Consider the following 17,241-nt stretch of genomic DNA (forward strand, 5'->3'; position numbering starts at 1 on the left):
GAATCCATCCTCCCCAGAGCCACCCTCCTGGCCACCTGGACACACTCTGAATCGGTCCTCCCCAGCCGGCCTCCTGGCCTCCAGGGCACACTCTGAATCCGTCCTCCCCAGCCGGCCTCCTGGCCTCCAGGGCACACTCTGAATCCGTCCTCCCCAGCCGGCCTCCTGGCCTCCAGGGCACACTCTGAATCCGTCCTCCCCAGCCGGCCTCCTGGCCTCCAGGGCACACTCTGAATCCGTCCTCCCCAGCCGGCCTCCTGGCCTCCAGGACACACTCTGAATCCGTCCTCCCCAGCCGGTCAGAAGGATCTTTCTCAAACATAGTCCAGATCTTGCCTCTGGCTTCCCCCAAATGCATAATATCTCCCACGGTTCCTCACTGCCCTCTGAGCTAATTTGTGTCCTCAGACCAAGCACACAGTGGCATCTGTCTCTAGCTTCCTTCGCTATGGCCTCTTCTCTTGCCACAGGTGTGTCACTGCTGGTCTCCAGTGTGGCCCTAGGCTGTCACAGGGTCCCCTGGCCTCACTCATCCTTCAGGTATCACCTGGGCCTCACTTCCTGAAGAATTCTCCTCAGACCCCCACGTCCAAGTTTATCTGGTCACCCACAAAAGCACATGCCATATGCTTTGTATTTACTGCCCTGACCTCTGCAAGGGCCTCCCGCACCTGACACAGTGTCTGGTCCAAAATAGATGCGCAACAGACAACATGGAATGGCCTGTGTGGGAAGGCAGGTTTATCTGACTGTGGCAGGCGGGGGTGCTCTGCTGCTGTCCTATCACTGTTCCAGGGACGAGGGGCTGGGTGGCCACCAAGCGCTTACTGGTAGTCCTTCCTGGCTCATGATGCAGGTAGAGCTGGGTGATCCCCTCAATTAGAATTGGAGTCTAAAAACGGAAAGTCTGACTCTCCCTAGTTAGGAGCTTGGATGCTGCTGCTGTCCAGGTACTCACTACCTCTCGTTGTTGGGGACCCTGACCATGAGAAGACAGGGCTTGACACCATCTCTCTCCAACTTCTGTGTGCCCCACCGGGCAGCTGAGGATGACCCTGGCCCACTCCAGACAAACCGCAAAAGGGAGTCGCGGCCAGGGCCAGAGGAGAATGCCACGGCCAGAGCAGAGAGGGGCGAGGTGCAGGGGAAGGGCAGCGAAGTCTCGTGTTCCAGGAAAGCCGAAGCCCCGCGCTGAAGAATGCGTGATGGGAAAGGAACTGCAGGCGCACAGCGCTGCACGTGTCTCCCTGATGTGCCTCCCGTGGGCGCGGTGCCAGGCAGAGGACGTCCACTCCACCAGCCGTATGTCCAGGTCACAAGCAGAGACAGGCGGGGCTGGCAATCCGGGTGTTCGGCCACCCCAGCGCAGCAGGGCGCGCAGCTGCCCGGGGCCTTGCACTCCCCACGTGCCCTGAATGAGGCAGACGTTCTAAGGGTTTCTACATGCCATGGCCCTCGGGGAGCGGGTCACAGGGCCTCACCTCACCATACCTTGGCTCCCTCATCTGCAAAATGGGACCGATAGGACCTGCCTCCCAGGAGCGCCGTGAAGATCAAACGAGTTGCAATAAGCCCCACACAAAGTGCTTGGAGACGGAAGGAAGGCCCCACTTCTGTGATTCACAGCCAGGCCCAGGTGGGAGCCGCGTCAGGGTGCATCTCACAGGCAGAAATGTGAGAAGACAACACTGGGCTTCTGTGGGCATCTGGTTATGGGAACATTGGGTTCTGCGGTTATATTAAGATGTGGTTTTCCTTCTTGAAACCCCTGAATTCCCCTGTGGTTTCTCTGGGATTTCTCAGCAAGGCGTGAGCAGAAGGGGCCCAGTCTCCCCAACCTCGAGTTCCTCTCTGAATGTGGGAAACCATCCCCAGGGTCGCAGGGCTCACCATGAAATGTCCCTGAGCAGGGTCCCTCCATTGGCCAGTACAAAATATACTTCCCTGGCAACCATGTATCCTCAGGTGTGCTGGGACCCTCTCTTCACAGAATGAATAATGTCTCCTGCGTATTCGTAAGTCTATATTTTGTAACGTGGATAGGTGTTATTTTGTAACGTGGATAGGTGTTATTTTGTTTTTAAAATGCAAATAGAAGCAGCGGTCCCCAACTTCTTTGGCACCAGTGACTGGTTTCCACCGACAGGGTTGGGGGTTGGTGTGGGAGACAGGAGGCGGAGCTCAGGCAGGAATGCCAGCGGCAGTCCCCAACCAGGCAGGAAGGAGGTTGGGGACCCCAGGATTAAAGGCATTGATGGAATAGTCTTAGCTTTTCACCTGCGTGCGCACATGCACACGCCCACACGGCGTTGCGCTGCTGAAAGACCAGAATACTATTCCCACAAAGGGAACTGCAAGCACAAAAGTTCTGAGGCTGCAAAGCCATTGTCAGCAGCCGCTGCGCTAAGGCCTGGCTGCTGCCCGCGTGCTGTGACTCTGCCACGCGCCAGGACCTCTGCCGTGGGAGTGGTCCTGAGGGGCACTGCGCACGGGCGGCGGATCTATGCGGGGCCCATGCGGGGCCCCCAGCGCGTGCTTGGCAGGACGAGCCGAGGCCTGGCCCCCACAGTCTTAGCGCCCCCAGAGTCTGTCATCCCCACTCTCCATTTCGGGATCTGGAAACACGGAGAGAACATCCAAGTTTCCTAAGGTTACGGTGTAAGAGACCGTAACTGCAGGAGAGACCACTGCGCAGCAATGAGAGTGGCTCGTATCAGTCGTGCGACAAGGGTGTGGCTGGTGTGAATGCAAAATGGTGCATTTTTCACAGTACTTTGGAAGACAGTTTAAACGTTTCTTATAAAGTTAAACATGGTACAGTTACCATGTGACCCAGCAATGCCTTTCTTAGGCATTTTCCCAAAAGAAATGAAAATATGTGTTCACAGAGAAACCCCCTCACAAATGTTCACAGTGACATTATTCATCATGGTCAACAGCTAGATACAAGCTAAATGAAGCCCTGGTCCCCACGCAGCGGAGCCCCGCTCGGCGGCCTAGAAGGGCTCGCGGGTCCCCGCGGCAACGCGGCAGCTCTCAAAAGCGGCCGGCTGAGTGGAAGAGGCGAGACTCGGGTGGAACTACAGTTACACTTATTAAATTCTCGAAAAACAAAACTATAGGGGCAGAAAAGTCACGGATTTCCAGCAGCTCAGAACACCTACCAAAGGGCACGAGGGACCTCGGAGCTGGGCGATGAGACTGCTGGTCGTGACTGCGGCGGCGAGCGCAGGGCTGCGCCGGTTCGCCGGGACTCGGAGGCTGCGCGCGGAAGCGCCGAGGTTCGCTCCATATAAATCCTAGTTCATCGCTTAAACTCTGGAAGAGGAGGCGATGCCTACCGGGTGTCTTCCTCCTCCGGTCTTGCGTGAAATGGGACGGGAAATAGCACACAAACCTGAGGGAGGGAGCTTCGCTCCAAGCCGAGATGTCCCAGAGCAGAGGCCGCTGACGGAGGCCTCAGCTGTGCCGTCTGTGGTCGCACACAGCACGGAAAGCGTTTCTAACCGCACAGCCGCATCCACCAGTGCCCTTTTCTCGGTACCTCTGCCAGCAGGAGATGGTTTCGCCTTTTTAGGTTTTGTTTTCTCTCAGCTGAGCACAAATATTTCAGTTCCTTAAAATGAAATTTTCTTTGAATTGTCTATAGTTCAAAGCTCCTTTCTATAAAGTGCCACATCCATTACCCTTTTAAGAAATATAAAATTATGAAAGAATATCACCGGAAGCTAAGGGTTAAGATAAGCATAAGGGTGTTTCCAAGTGGAAACACAAAAGGGCAATCAAAATGAAACAAGCTCCAGCTGGTCACCCTGATCCTGGTCAATGAACTAGAGCGGAAGCCCAAGCCAGTGAACAAGTGGGACCGTAACCAAGATGCAGGTCTGGCTGCTGCTGCAGCAAAAGCCAGACACGTGAAACAGGTGCCGGTAGGAGAGGAAAGGTGCTGCCTGCCCTAGGAGAACGGTGGACTCCCATCTCAAAAACTACCCACTCTTTATTCTCAAGCCTGGGGTTGTTATAGGGAGAGGGAGGGGAGGGCTTTTCTTCGATCCAATTATCTTGCTAGCTTTCTGGGCACTTGGGCCCTGGCCATTTATCTTTCTAGCTTTCCAGCAAGTTCAGAGTAAGACCTCCCCCTGTGCCATCTTAGCCAATGGGGGAGACTCCCCTGGGCTCCCTGGCTGTCTACAGTAACAGGAAAAAGCAAGAAAACAAGGTTCAAACAGATCACCCAGGACCAATGCTGGCTTTGGCATTATCTAGGTAACTCCTATTTTTTTGTGATAGGTAACTAATAATAGTCCTGTTGTAAAACCAGCCCAAATCCCATCAAATTAAAAAGAAGTCCCTCATTGGCTAATGGTGTACAGGCGCTAGCCCCTGTCCTCCCACACCAAGACAGATCAGTTCTTGCAAGGAAGTGTCGCTGTGCCTGGAGGGAGCTGTTGGTGGGAAGCCAGAGGCCACGCACATCCCGGTGATGCTGCAGTGGCTGAGACACCAGGAGGGAGGAGAGTGGGCCTCATTTCTCAATCAATTTTTTGGCCTTGAAGAAGCAGTGGAGGTAGAAGACTGGTGGCTAGTCCAACAGGCAGAGCATTGAGACAACGCTCAAGTGCCAGCCCCAAGTGTTTGCCACTCATTGGTATCATGCATCTCCTCTTCTCTCTTCTTCTTGTAGACAAAATCATGAATGATGATAAGTTCTGAAAGGTATTCTGGGCATCATAGCTCAAACTTGAAACATTTGAGCTCCTCAGTTTTTGCAATCTCTTCATAATTCATCATAACCTGCACTCCATGCTTCATGTCTAGGATCACAACACGGTCAGGTATCCGCCCTGTTACCTTGCTCGCAGAACACACACTTGAACACGTCACAATCTTCAGTGGTAAAGACAAATTTCCCCTCAGTTGCATCCTCCCTGGAATACAGAATATGGCCAGCAAATCTATGATCTTGAGGTGGGTGAGCAGACTACCCGTGCCCCCAGAATGGGGGTGATCTTGGATGCACCTGTCACCGGCATGTCCTTGTGGGTCTCCTCAGGGAGGCACTTGCAGGAGTTCACAGGGGCAGCGGGCTATGGTGAGAACCGAGCTGAGCCGGGCAAAAGCAGCCACACTGACTAGCAAGGGCCACATGGGGCTCATGGGCTACATGCTGGACGAGGGGCCAACACTGCCCACCGCCCGCCCTGCTCCGTGCTGGAAGCAGCCTCCTTAGGCTTCTTAGCACTTTTTTGCATGTGTTTTATGACAGCTGCTTGAAGACTCTTGTTCAATTTTAGAAAATATTAGAGCCCTGACCAGCATAGCTCAGTTGGTTGAGCATTGTCCAGCAGAGCAAAAGGTCCCCAGCTGGAGTTCCGGTCAGGGCACATGGCTGGGTTGCAGCTGTCCTGGTCAGGGACATGAGGGAGGCAACTGATCAGTGTTTCTCTCCCTCTCTTTCTACCTCCTATCTCTCTAAAAATAAGTAAATAAAATCTTTAAAAATAAAAAAGAAAATATTAGAAATCATGAACAAATTAAACTTGTATAATTTCACACATTTTCTATTTTTACTACAATTTCAACTACCCTAAAATGATATTCAAATACATGTCACTCTGTTGTGGTTGCTGTTGCCACTCTCCTGGGGTGAAATGACAGCTCACTGCCACTGAAATGCACACTCTCTGGGCTCCTGTGACTCTGTCTACACGGGCTCCTTTGCCCTTGATTCCGAGATGTGCCTGCTCATGTCCTTTCTCAATTTTCTATTCATGCTGTTTGTCTAGTTCTTCTCAATGTGTAGAAACTCTTTATAGATTAAGGTATTAACCTTTCTCAGGTTTTTTAAATAATATTATGTACCTAAAAAAAATTTTAATTTATATATCATCAGTTATTCCTGTCTTTTCATTTATAGCTTTTGGGCTTACTGACTTGGTTTTGGGGGGGGGCGTATTTTGGTGGGGGGTGTTTTGTATTTTTTGGTTTTTGGTTTTCTCTTACAGAAATTTTTTTTTCCTGCAACACAGATATATTTCACTCAACCACACTTCTATCAAAAGTGGGAAGAGGAAAGGTAGACCTAATGGTCATCTGTGTCCCACACCCATGACCCTCACTAGCTCAGGCCACGGCCTGACCCCTAGGTGTCGGGGTGTTCTGTCCCTGGCCTGGTTTTTCTGTTTTTGACCTGTGGTCTCAGCTTGTCCCGAGAAGTCTGTGGAAAGCACTGTCCTCTAGTGGCCATTACAATAATGACAACTGCAATAAAGAAAAAAACCATCTCTTAAAGCTGAAAAGATCTCTGTTGGTAGGCCTGGGCTTAAAATTCCCCAGGAATATATACCCAAAAGGATTGAAATCAGGAACTTGAACAGATATTGACACACCTATTTTCATAGCAGTATTATTCACAATGGCCAAAAGGTGGAAACCACCCAAGTGCCCATCAACACATGAATGGATAAACATAATTTTGTCTGTTTATACAATAGAATATTATTCAGTTTAAAAAGGAAGGAAATTCTGCCCTGGCTGGTGTAGCTCAGTGGATTGAGTGCCAACGTGCGAACCAAAGGGTCACCAGTTCAATCCCCAGTCAGAGCACATGTGTGGGTTGTCAGCCAGGTCCCCAGTAGGGGGCGTATGAGAGGCAACCACACATTGGTGTTTCTCTCCCTTTCTTTCTCCTTCCCTTTCTCTAAAAATAAATAAGTAATATCTTTTTTTAAAAAAGGAAAGAAATTCTCACACCTGCTACAATGTGTATGAACCTTAGAAACATTCTCTGTGAAATAAAGCAGACACAAAAGACAAACACTGTGTGATTACACTCACAATGTGAGGTCCCTAGAGGAGCAAGATCCATAGAGACAGAAAGCAGATGGCAGAGCCAGGGCTGAGGACGAGGAGGGGGGGTCCATGTGTAATGGGGACAGAACGTCGCTCTGGGAGGATGAGAATATTCTGAAGATGGACAGTAGTGACTGCAGCCCAACAATGTGAATGTGCCTGACGCCACTAAGCCAAAGTTGAAATGGTGCATCTCACCTCCTGCTCACACCAAGGAAAGCAGGAAAGGGCAGTGCAGGCCTGAGGGCCCTTCCTGGAGGTGAAGGGGGAAGTGGAGGGGACAAGGTGTGCACAGGTGAAAGGTCAGCATTCAGGAGGCCAGTCAGGACCTCAGCAGTGAGCATGGAGGCCGTGCGCAGAGCATGAGGGGCAGGGACAGAACATGCAGACAGCATTCCGAAGCAGCTGAACCGGAAGGAGCAGGACGGGGAGGCATGCAGGGAGCAGTGGAGTCAGGGGAGAGGCCTGAGAGAGCTTAAATTATGGCAGGAGGAGCCCAGAAAGGGGAGGCTAAGAGACAGAGAGAAAAGGAGAGACTGAGAGGGAATTATTCCTGGGATGCAAGGATGCTACACGATCCACAAATCAATTAACGTGATATGACATGTATACAAAATGAAAGATGAAATCACATGATCATAGCAATGGAAGCAGAAAAGACTTTTGAAAAAATCCAGCACCCATTTATGATAAAAACTCTCAGCAAAGTGGGAGTAGATAGAACACATCTTAACACAATAAAGGCCATATATGACAAACCCACAGTCAATAGCATACTCAACAGACAAAAACTAAAAGCATTCCCTCTAAGAGTGAGAACAAGACAGGGATGTCCACTTTCACCTCTCTTATTCCACATAGTACTGGGAGTCCTGGAAGTCCTGGCCACAGCAATCAGACACGAAGAAGAAACACAAGGCATCCAAATTGGAAAGGAGGAGGTAAAACTACCAACATTTGCAGGTGACATGATAATGTACATAGAAAACCCAAAAGACTACAGAAACTGATAAATAAATTCAGAAAAGGAGCAAGATACAAACTTAATATCCAAAAATTGGTTGCATTGTTATATACCAATAAATAACTATCAGAAAGGGAAACTAAGAAAACAATCCCATTTACAATTGCATCAAAAAAAGTAAAATACCTAGGAATAAATTTAACCAAGGAGGTAAAGACCTGTACTCAGAAAATAAGTCACTGAAGAAAAATTGTAGAAGATACAAATAAACACCTCCTCATGGATAGAAAGAATAAACATCATTAAAATATCCATACTACTCAAAGCAATCTATACATTCAGCACAATTTCTATCCAAATACCAATGACATATTTCACAGAACTAGAACAAAAAAAATCCAGAAAGTATATGAAACCACAAAAGACCTCCAACCCAGGCTGATATGGCTCAGTTGACTGGAACATCGCCCTGTAACTGAAAGGTTGCGATTTGATTCCCAGTTAGGGCACAAAGCAAGGTTGTGGATTTGGTCACCTGTCCAGGCACATATCCATGATTCAGGTGCATAAGATCCCTGGTTCGGATGCACATGGGAGGCAACCAATCGATGTTGCTCTCTTGCATCAATGTTTCTCTCTCTGTCTCTCTCTCTCTCTCTCTCTCTTCCTCTCTCTCTAAAAGCAATTTTAAAAAAGCCCTCTGGTGACAATAAAAAATAAAATTTAAAAAACGACCTTGAATAGCCACAGTAATCTTGAGAAAGAACAACAAAGTTGGGAGTATCACACTAACTGATATCAGACTATACCACAAGGCCATAGTAATCACAACAGTATGTACTGGCATAAAAACAGGCACATAGATCAATGGAACAGAACAGAGAACTGAGATACAAACCCATATCTATAGGGCCAATTAGTATTTGACAGCAGAGGCAAGGACATACAATGGGATAAATACAATCTATTCAATAAATGGTGTTGGGAAAATTGGACAGAAAAAGTTGTTACCCCATATACAAGAATAAACTCAAAATGGATTAAAACCTTAAATATAAGACTTGATACCATGAAAATCCTAGAAGAAAACATAGGAAGTGAAATTTCAAACACTTCTCATAACAATATTTTTTCTGATATATCTCTTCCAGCAAGGGAAACAAAATAAAAAATAAACAAATGGAACTACACCAAACTCAAAAGTTTTACTACAGCGAAGGAAACCATCAGCAAAATGAAAAAACAACCCTCTGAATGGGAGAAAATAATCGCCAGTGATACATCTGATAAGGGGTTAATATTCAAAATTTATTTAAAAATGTATACAACTCAACTTCCAGTCAAGATGGCAGCATAGGCAGTCATGGCTCACCTCTTCATACAACCACATCAAAATTACAACTAAAATGTAGAACAACCATTACTCAGAACAGTCAGAAATCTAGTTGAATGGAAGTCTGACAACTATGGAATAAGTTGTCCCTCTAGACTCGTAGGAGGGGTACAGATGTAGAACAGGCTAGACCCTCACCCATGTGTGGTGGATAAAAATTCAGGATAGATATCTCGGGAGCAAGGAGTCCCAGCCCCACACCAGGCCTCCTGGCCCAGGGTTTGAGTGCCAAGAGAATAAGCCCCCGAAACTTCTGGCTGCAATAACCAATGAGGATTGAATCGGTGGAAGAAACTTCTAGAGCCCCAAGCAGCTCCTTTTAAAGAACCCACACGAGGACTCACCTACTCAGCTCTGAACTCTAGCACTGGGGTAGCAACTTGAAAGGCACCAGTGGAATACAGGGAGGAACTGAAGTTTCTGACACAGGGTGAGCACAGGCCATTGTGCCTTTGCTAAACCCTCCCCCTACAGAGCCAGTAGGCTGGTGCCATATCGGAGTCTTCATCAACCTGACTAACACATTTTGACCTGCCTTGGGGTCCCCAGAGACTCCGCCCCACCCAACTTACAGGCCCACCCAAGCTGCAATTCCATTTGAGTGGCTGGTCTTGGCTCATGCTTCACAACTTCCTAAATCCTATCAAACAAACAACAGCTGGCCTCAGTGAGCCCCAGGTCCAGCAGAAGCAGCAGGCAGATTAGAATCACAGCTTGGCTTCACCTGGGAATCTCCCAGCCCAGCACAAGTAGCAGCAACCTCAGATTGCTTTATAACTCAGGCAGGGTGGCCCCAGGCAAAACACAGGTGGGGGCTCACCTTGGCCTGCACCACCAGGGAAACCCCAGGGCCAGCGCACCCAGTGAACAGCTACAGACCATGGCAGAGCACCACCACCCTGCCCCTGCACAGATGGTCCTCTATGGAGGGTGGAGGTTGGTAGTAAGTGGTCACAGCCAATCCATACTGCTCACTGACAGTAAACTCACTGGCCTGGGTAAATCCCTCCCGTTAATCTGCCAACAGAAACCAAGATTCAACTATAAGAGGAGGGTGTACTCAGCCCACATGAAGAGTGCACCTCGAGTACCCAGCTTGGGTGATAGGGGAGGCTATACCATGGACTCTGCAGGCCACCCACTACATCAGGCCACACTACCCCAAGATACGGAGTAAAAGAAGCCCTACCTAATACATAGAAACTAACACAGGGAGGCTGCCAAAATGAAGAGACAAAGAAACATGGCCCAAATGAAAGAACAGATCAAAACTCAAGAAAAAAAGAGCTAAAAGAAATGGACATAAGCAATTTATCAGGTGCAGAGTTCAAAATACTGGTTATAAGGATGCTCAAGGAAGTTAGTGAGGACCTCAGTAGCATAAAAGAGACCCAGTCAGAAACAAAGGTTACACTAATTGAAATAAAGAACAATTTACATGGAAACAACAGTAGAGTGGATGAAGCCGAGAATCAAATCAACGATTTGGGACATGAGGGAGCAAAAAGCAACCATGTAGAACAAGAACAAAAGAATCCAAAACAAATGAGGATAGCATAAGCAGCTCCTGGAACAACTTCAAGAGGTTCAACATTCGCATCATAGGGGTGCCAGAAGGAGAACAGAGCAAGAAATTGGAAATCTACTTGAAAAAATAGTGAAGGAAAGCTTCCCGAATTAGGTAAAGGAAATAGACGTGCAAGTCCAGGAAGTCTCAAACAAGATGGATGCGAGGAGGCCCACTCCTAGACACATCACAATTAAAATGCCAAAGGTTAAAGATAAAGAGAGAATCTTAAAAGTAGCAAGAGAAAAGAAGTTTGTTACCAGATGGTTGCCAGATGGGAGGGGGGTATGGGAGAGCAGATGAAGAGGTGAGGGGATTAAGATGTACAAAGAGGTGGTTACAGAATAGCCGTGGGGATGGAAAGTACAGCATAAGAAATGGAGTCGCCAGAAAACTTATACACATGACCCATGGACGTGAACAATGGTGGGGAGAGTGCCTGAGGGGGTGGCGGGTGTTGGATGGTAGGAGGCAAAGGGAGACAAATCAGGACAACTGTAGTAGTCTTATCAATAAGATATAATTTAAAAATAAATATTAAAAAATAAAAACATATACAACTCAAGAAAAAAAATCCAATTAAAAAAATGGGCAAAGGACCTGAATAGACACAAGGATGGCCAACAAACATATGAAAAGATGCTCAAGGTCACTAATCATCAGAGAAATGCAAATTAAAACCACAATGAGAGCCCTGGCTGGGAGTCTCAGTGGGTGGAGTGTCATCCCATACACCAAAGGTTTCCGGTTTGACCCCCCGGTCTGGGTGCATAACGGTTTCTATCTCAAATTGATCTCTCTCTCTCTCTCTCTCTCTCTCTCTCTCACCGTTCCTCTCTCTTTAGAAATCAATGAACATATCCTTGGATGAGGATTTTTAAAAAAACCACAATGAGATAATCACCTCACACCTGTCAGAATGGCTGTCATCAGTAAATCAACAAAGAAGCGCTGGTGAGGCTGTGAAGAAAGGGGAGCCCTCGGGCACTGTGGATGGGAAGGCAGACTGGTGCAGTCACTGTGGAAAACAGTATGGAGTTTCTTCAAAAAAATTAAAAATGGAACTGCTTTATGACTCAGTAATCCTACTTCTGGGAATTTATCTGAAGAAACCCAAAACACAATTCAAAAGAATACATGCACCCTTATGTTCATAGCTGCATTATTTACAATAGCCAAGATGTGGAGCAACCCAAGTGCCCATCAATAGACAAGTGGATAAAAAAAAATCAGTGGGGCACGTACACAATGGAATATTACTTGGCTATAAAAAAGAATGAAGTCTTACCATTTGCAACAGCGTGGGTGGACCTAGAGGGTATTATGCTAAGTGAAGTAAGTGTTTTCACTCATATGTGGAATGTAAAGAACAATATAAATGAACAAAAATTAATAGAAACAGAGTCATAGATAGAACAGAGCAGTGGTTCCCAGAAGAGCGAGCGGTTGGGGGAGGGGTGGGAAAGGAGGAGGGGTGTAACTACGGAGTGGGAGTTACAGAACAGCCCCAGAAGTGTAGGGTGCAGCACAGGGAGTGCTGTCAACAGCGTTGTCATAACTATGGATGGAGCCAGGCGGGTCCTGGGGATGACGGGGGACCACTTTGTAAAGTATATGATTGTCCAACCACTATGGCCACACTTGAATCTAATACAAAATAAAATTGAATATAAACTGTAGTTTAAAAAATTTTTTCATTTAAAAAGGACAGGTTGAGGACTTCCTGCCAAGATGGAGGCATAGGTAGATGCACTTTGCCTTCTCACACAACCAAAAGAAGGACAACAACAAATTTAAAAACAAAAAATGAAAACTGCCAGAAAATTGAACTGCATGGAAGTCCAATAACCAAAGAGTTAAAGAAGAAACATTCATCCAGACCAGCAGAAGGGGCGAAGACAGGCAGCTTGGCGGAGAGGAAGCGTGGCAAGGAGTAGGCTGGCTGACCGGGTGGTCCCACATTTGTCTGCGGATAAACCGGGAGGAACAGCTGGGGAGCGAGACAGACCATGCAACTCAGGGTTCCAGCACAGGAAAAGGGAGCCTCAAAACCTCTGGCTGTAAAATGTGTGGGGGTTGCAGCAGCAAGAGAAACTCCCAGCCTCACAGGAGAGTCCATTGGAGAGACCCACAGGGTCCTAGAATGTACACAAACCCACCCACCCAGGGATCAAAACCAGAAAGGCCCAATTTGCTTATGGGTAGCGGGGGAAGTGACTGAAAGCCTACCGAGAACCAAGCAAGCAGCATTGCTCCCTCTCCGGCCCCTACCCTACATACAACGTCACAATGCAGCGACCTGGGTTGTCCTCCCTTGGCGAATACCTAAGACTCCACACCTTAAAATGTAACAGGTGAGCCAAGACAGAGAAATATGGCCCAAATGAAAAAACAGATCAAAACTCCAGAAAAAGAACTAAGCGACAACGAGATGGCCAACCTATCAGATGCAGAGTTCAAAACACTGGTAATCAGGATGCTCACAGAAACGGCTTAGTGTGGTCACAAAACAGAGGAAAAAGTGAAGGCTATGCAAAGTGAAATAAAGAAAAAGATACAGGGAACCAACAGTAAAGGAAAGGAAACCGGGACTCAAATCAACGATTTGGAGCAGAAGGGAGAGATAAACATTCAACCAGAACAGAATGAAGACACAAGAATTCAAAAACATGAGGAGAGGCTTAGGAACCTCCAGAACAACCTCAAACTTCCAACATCTGAATCATAGGGATGCCAGAAGGGGAAGAGGAAGAGCAAGAAATTGAAAACTTATCTGAAAAAACTATGAAGGAGAACTTCCCGAATCTAGTGAAGGAAATAGTCTTCCAGGAAGTCCAGGAAGCTCAGAGAGTCCCAAAAATGTTAGACCCAAGGAAGCACACACAGAGGCACATCATAATTAAATTACCCAGGATTAAAGACAAGGAGAGAATCTTAAAAGCAGCAAGAGAAAAAGAGACAATTACCTGCAAAGAAGTGTCATAAGACTGTCAGCTGATTTCTCAAAAGAAACCCTATAGGCAAGAAGGGGCTGGAAAGGAGTATTCAAAGTCATGAAAGGCAAGGACTTACATCCAAGATTACTCTGTCCGGCCAAGCTTTAGAATGGAAGGGCAGATAAAATGCTTCCCAGACAAGGTCAAGTTAAAGGAGTTCATCATCACCAAGCCCTTATTATGTGAAATGTTAAAGAGATTTATCTAAGAAAAAGAAGAAAATCAGAACTATGAACAGTAAAATAACAACAAACTGACAACTATCAACAACTGAACCTTAAAAAAACAACGAGAAAACAAACTAAGCAAACAACTAGAACAGGAACAGTGTCCCAGAAATGGAGATCACATGGAGGGTTAGCAGAGGAGAGGGGGAGGGAGGAGAATGGGGCGAAAGGTACAGCAAATAAGAAGCATAGTTGGTAGGTACAAAACAGGCAGGGGGAGGTTAAGAATAGCATAGGAGATGGAGAAGCCAAAGAACTTACATGTACGACCCATGGACATGGACTAAGGGGGTAGTGGGGGAGGAGGGCAGAGGGGGAGGGTGGAGGGGAGTAAAGAGGAGGAAAAAAATGGGACAACTATAATAGCATAATCAATGAAATATACTTTAAAAAATAAAGAAGAAAATTTTAAAAAATAGAAAGGACAGACTGAGAGGTAAAGAGGATGTGAGACTAAGAGAGGCAGACAGAGCAGCCCCCGCTTGAACACAGGGTCCTGGCGCCCTGCACAAGCACCGCGCGAACGCGAGCTCGCTCTCTGACAGCATCTGTGCGGGGCTCTGGGATCCCGCCTCCTCCGAGCCATCCCGTCCCCACCTCTGCCCCATTCATTTTCTACTCCAACCCCTCCAGAGGTGCCCATCCACACACTTACAGACGCCCCTAAAGGTGCCGTGGGACTGGCCCCTCCAGCCTCACGTTCCGCACAAGCACCACGCTCAGCCCCACCTCCCCGAAGGCCCTTCCCCACACCCTCATTCCCAAGCCTGGCATCTTCCGGGGGGCCTCCGGGTCCAGCTCCCGCCGCCAACCCTGGCCCCGCTGCGAGAGCAGCCGCCCCTGCTCCCGCTCCGCCACAGCCTGTGTTTACTTCCGGTCGCGCAATTAGCCGTGTGTCTGGGAGGAGGTGCGGGTTGGTGTCCTGCTCACCGTTCGCCCCCACGCTGGACCATGAGCTCCCTCAGAGCAGTGGCACAGCTGTCCTCTTACCCACGTCTAAAAAGTGCCCAGCCCGCCGTGGGCACTCAGTGCACGTTGCATTAAATAAATAATCAGCTGGGGACGGAATGGGCCTGCGTACAAACCCGCGCACATCTGCATCTCAGGGTGTCCTGTGTGTCTTGCGTTTGTACGTTTCTGTGTGCACCCCTGAGGACAAGTGTGGCGGTCTGGGTCACAAGTTTTTTAGGGGTCTCTAGGTCCGTCTGGTTCTGGCTTTGGGAGGGTGACACAGGAACCTGTGTGTCGGTGTCTCCACATGTCCCACAGGCCCAGCCTCTGCCCTTGTGTGCCTGTGGGGCAGGGTGTGTGTGTGTGTGTATTTGAGTCATTGTGTGGCCATATTGTGTCCAGGGGTTCCACACAATGGTGCATGCTCATGTGCGAATGTGTGCCCATGAGCACAAGTGTCAATATCTGTTTCTCCTCATGTGCCGCTCTCCAGGTGTGTCTCTGTGGCTTCATGTTTCCAGGGTTCATGGGTCTATCGTGCTTGCATGTGTCCCTGGAGCCTTGTGTGTGCTGCTGGGGGCTCCCATGCATGTGTGACTGCAGGTGTTGCCACTGTTACAGTTTTGAACTGCTAAGTGTTAACCTGCTCTCGGGCGAAGGGTGCTAAGTTACCGCATTTGCAATCTCCATGGTGTGAATACCCTGGTCACACAAATTCCAGCGGGCTGTTACCAAGCATGGCAGTGGGAAGATATCGTACAGCATACAACCAGGTAAGTAGGTAAATAGACAGATAGATACGGCAGGTCCTGGAATAACATCATTTCTTTCAACATCATTTCATCATAATGTTGATGAGATGTTGTAGGAAACTAACTCTGTTTATATCAATAAGCTTATGGTAAATTCATATACATCACTTTGCTTAAAATTGCAGAAACTACCAGTGACGTTAACTGAGATCTTACTGTGCAGATATATTTTTATCAATAGAGAATAGTATATAACTCCTTTTATATGCTATTTCCATGAAATAGGCTCAGTAGATATAAACTGAAGAGCATGAATAAGAGAAAAATGTAGTAAAATAATTAGAGAATGAAAAATTTCCATTTACTTTATTGTGGTAAAACATACATGGCATAAAATTTACCACTTTAACCATTTTAAGTGTCTAGTTTAGCAGCATTAAGTATCTTGTGATGGATTTAAGTGGTTATTACTCTTGTACTTACCATAATTTATTTGACTATCAATTTGCATAGTTAAATTTTATGATGGCTGCATTTCACAACCTGCTCACCGTCTCTGAGCATTTCACGACAGGCTCTGCGGGCCAGGACGAGCTGGCTGTGCCTGCACGTGTCTCTTCAAGGGCTCGCTCTGGCCTCAGCATGCAGGTGTGCACCCCCACGTGCCTGTGTGCGGTTCCATGTGTTCCCATGCTGACGCCGTGTGTGCCCATGCGCCCGGCTGTCTCTGCGGGTGGCTGCTCGGTCTGCACGCCACCATGTTTCCCTGGACTCATAGGTGTCCCCCTACCTGTGTTCTAGGGGCCCGTGTGCATGAGCCTACTGCCTGAGTACCTGCTTCCCAGATGTGCTGGAGCCACGTCTGGACACTTCTTCCTAACTCCACACTCAGTGACACCAAGTTGGCAGATGAAATCAATCAGGATTGGAGTATTTATACCTCAGGAATAAGCAGATGCTACATGTCAGGGTTTCAATTTTTGTGTTCTTTCTTCCTTTTTCTTTTTTGTCAGAGAAGTGGTTATTAGCAACGTACCAGCATACCATGGGGACCCAGGTGTCTCCGTGCCCAATGTAACCACATGTATACCCATGTACCAGTGCATGGTTATGAGTGTGTCTGAGCAACCGTGTCTCCGTGAACACACGTGACTTTTGTGTCCCCATAAGCCTCTGCCTGTGTACCCATGTGAGGCCCAGAGCCCTGTTCCTCTTTGGCAGTTGGTTCTGCAGGAAGCCGTTGGGGTGGGGGCGAGGGTGCTGAGGCTCCCCCGTCCCCCACCCGCCTCCTCAGAATACCTGCATGTGCAGGGGTGAGTGGTGGAGGGCATGCCTGCCTCTAGGACCCCAGGCTTTTGCGGTGCTCGGGCCTCTGCCTGCCCTCTGCTGTGCACGGACGCGACAGGCAGGCGTTAAGGAAAAGGAAGTTGAGGTCACCCTGCGGTCACCCCAGGCTCTGGCCCGCCAATGTTCCCCCTGGACAGGCTAGAAAACTTGGCCACGGGTGGTGGAGGCTGCAGGAGCTTGTAGCCAGGCTGT

The 17,241-nt window shown here is 48.1% G+C and overlaps 1 pseudogene; it reads right to left on the bottom strand.

Moving 5' to 3' along the window:
• Window positions 1–4,525: 4,525 nt before the first annotated feature.
• LOC129064954 (transmembrane emp24 domain-containing protein 10-like) lies at window positions 4,526–15,640 on the bottom strand (annotated as a pseudogene).
• Between the last annotated feature and the right edge of the window lie 1,601 nt (window positions 15,641–17,241).

This window comes from Pteronotus mesoamericanus, unplaced genomic scaffold, assembly GCF_021234165.1.
Source record: "Pteronotus mesoamericanus isolate MK-2021 breed Mesoamerican mustached bat unplaced genomic scaffold, CSHL_Meso_final contig_171, whole genome shotgun sequence".
Classification (NCBI taxonomy): domain Eukaryota; kingdom Metazoa; phylum Chordata; class Mammalia; order Chiroptera; family Mormoopidae; genus Pteronotus; species Pteronotus mesoamericanus.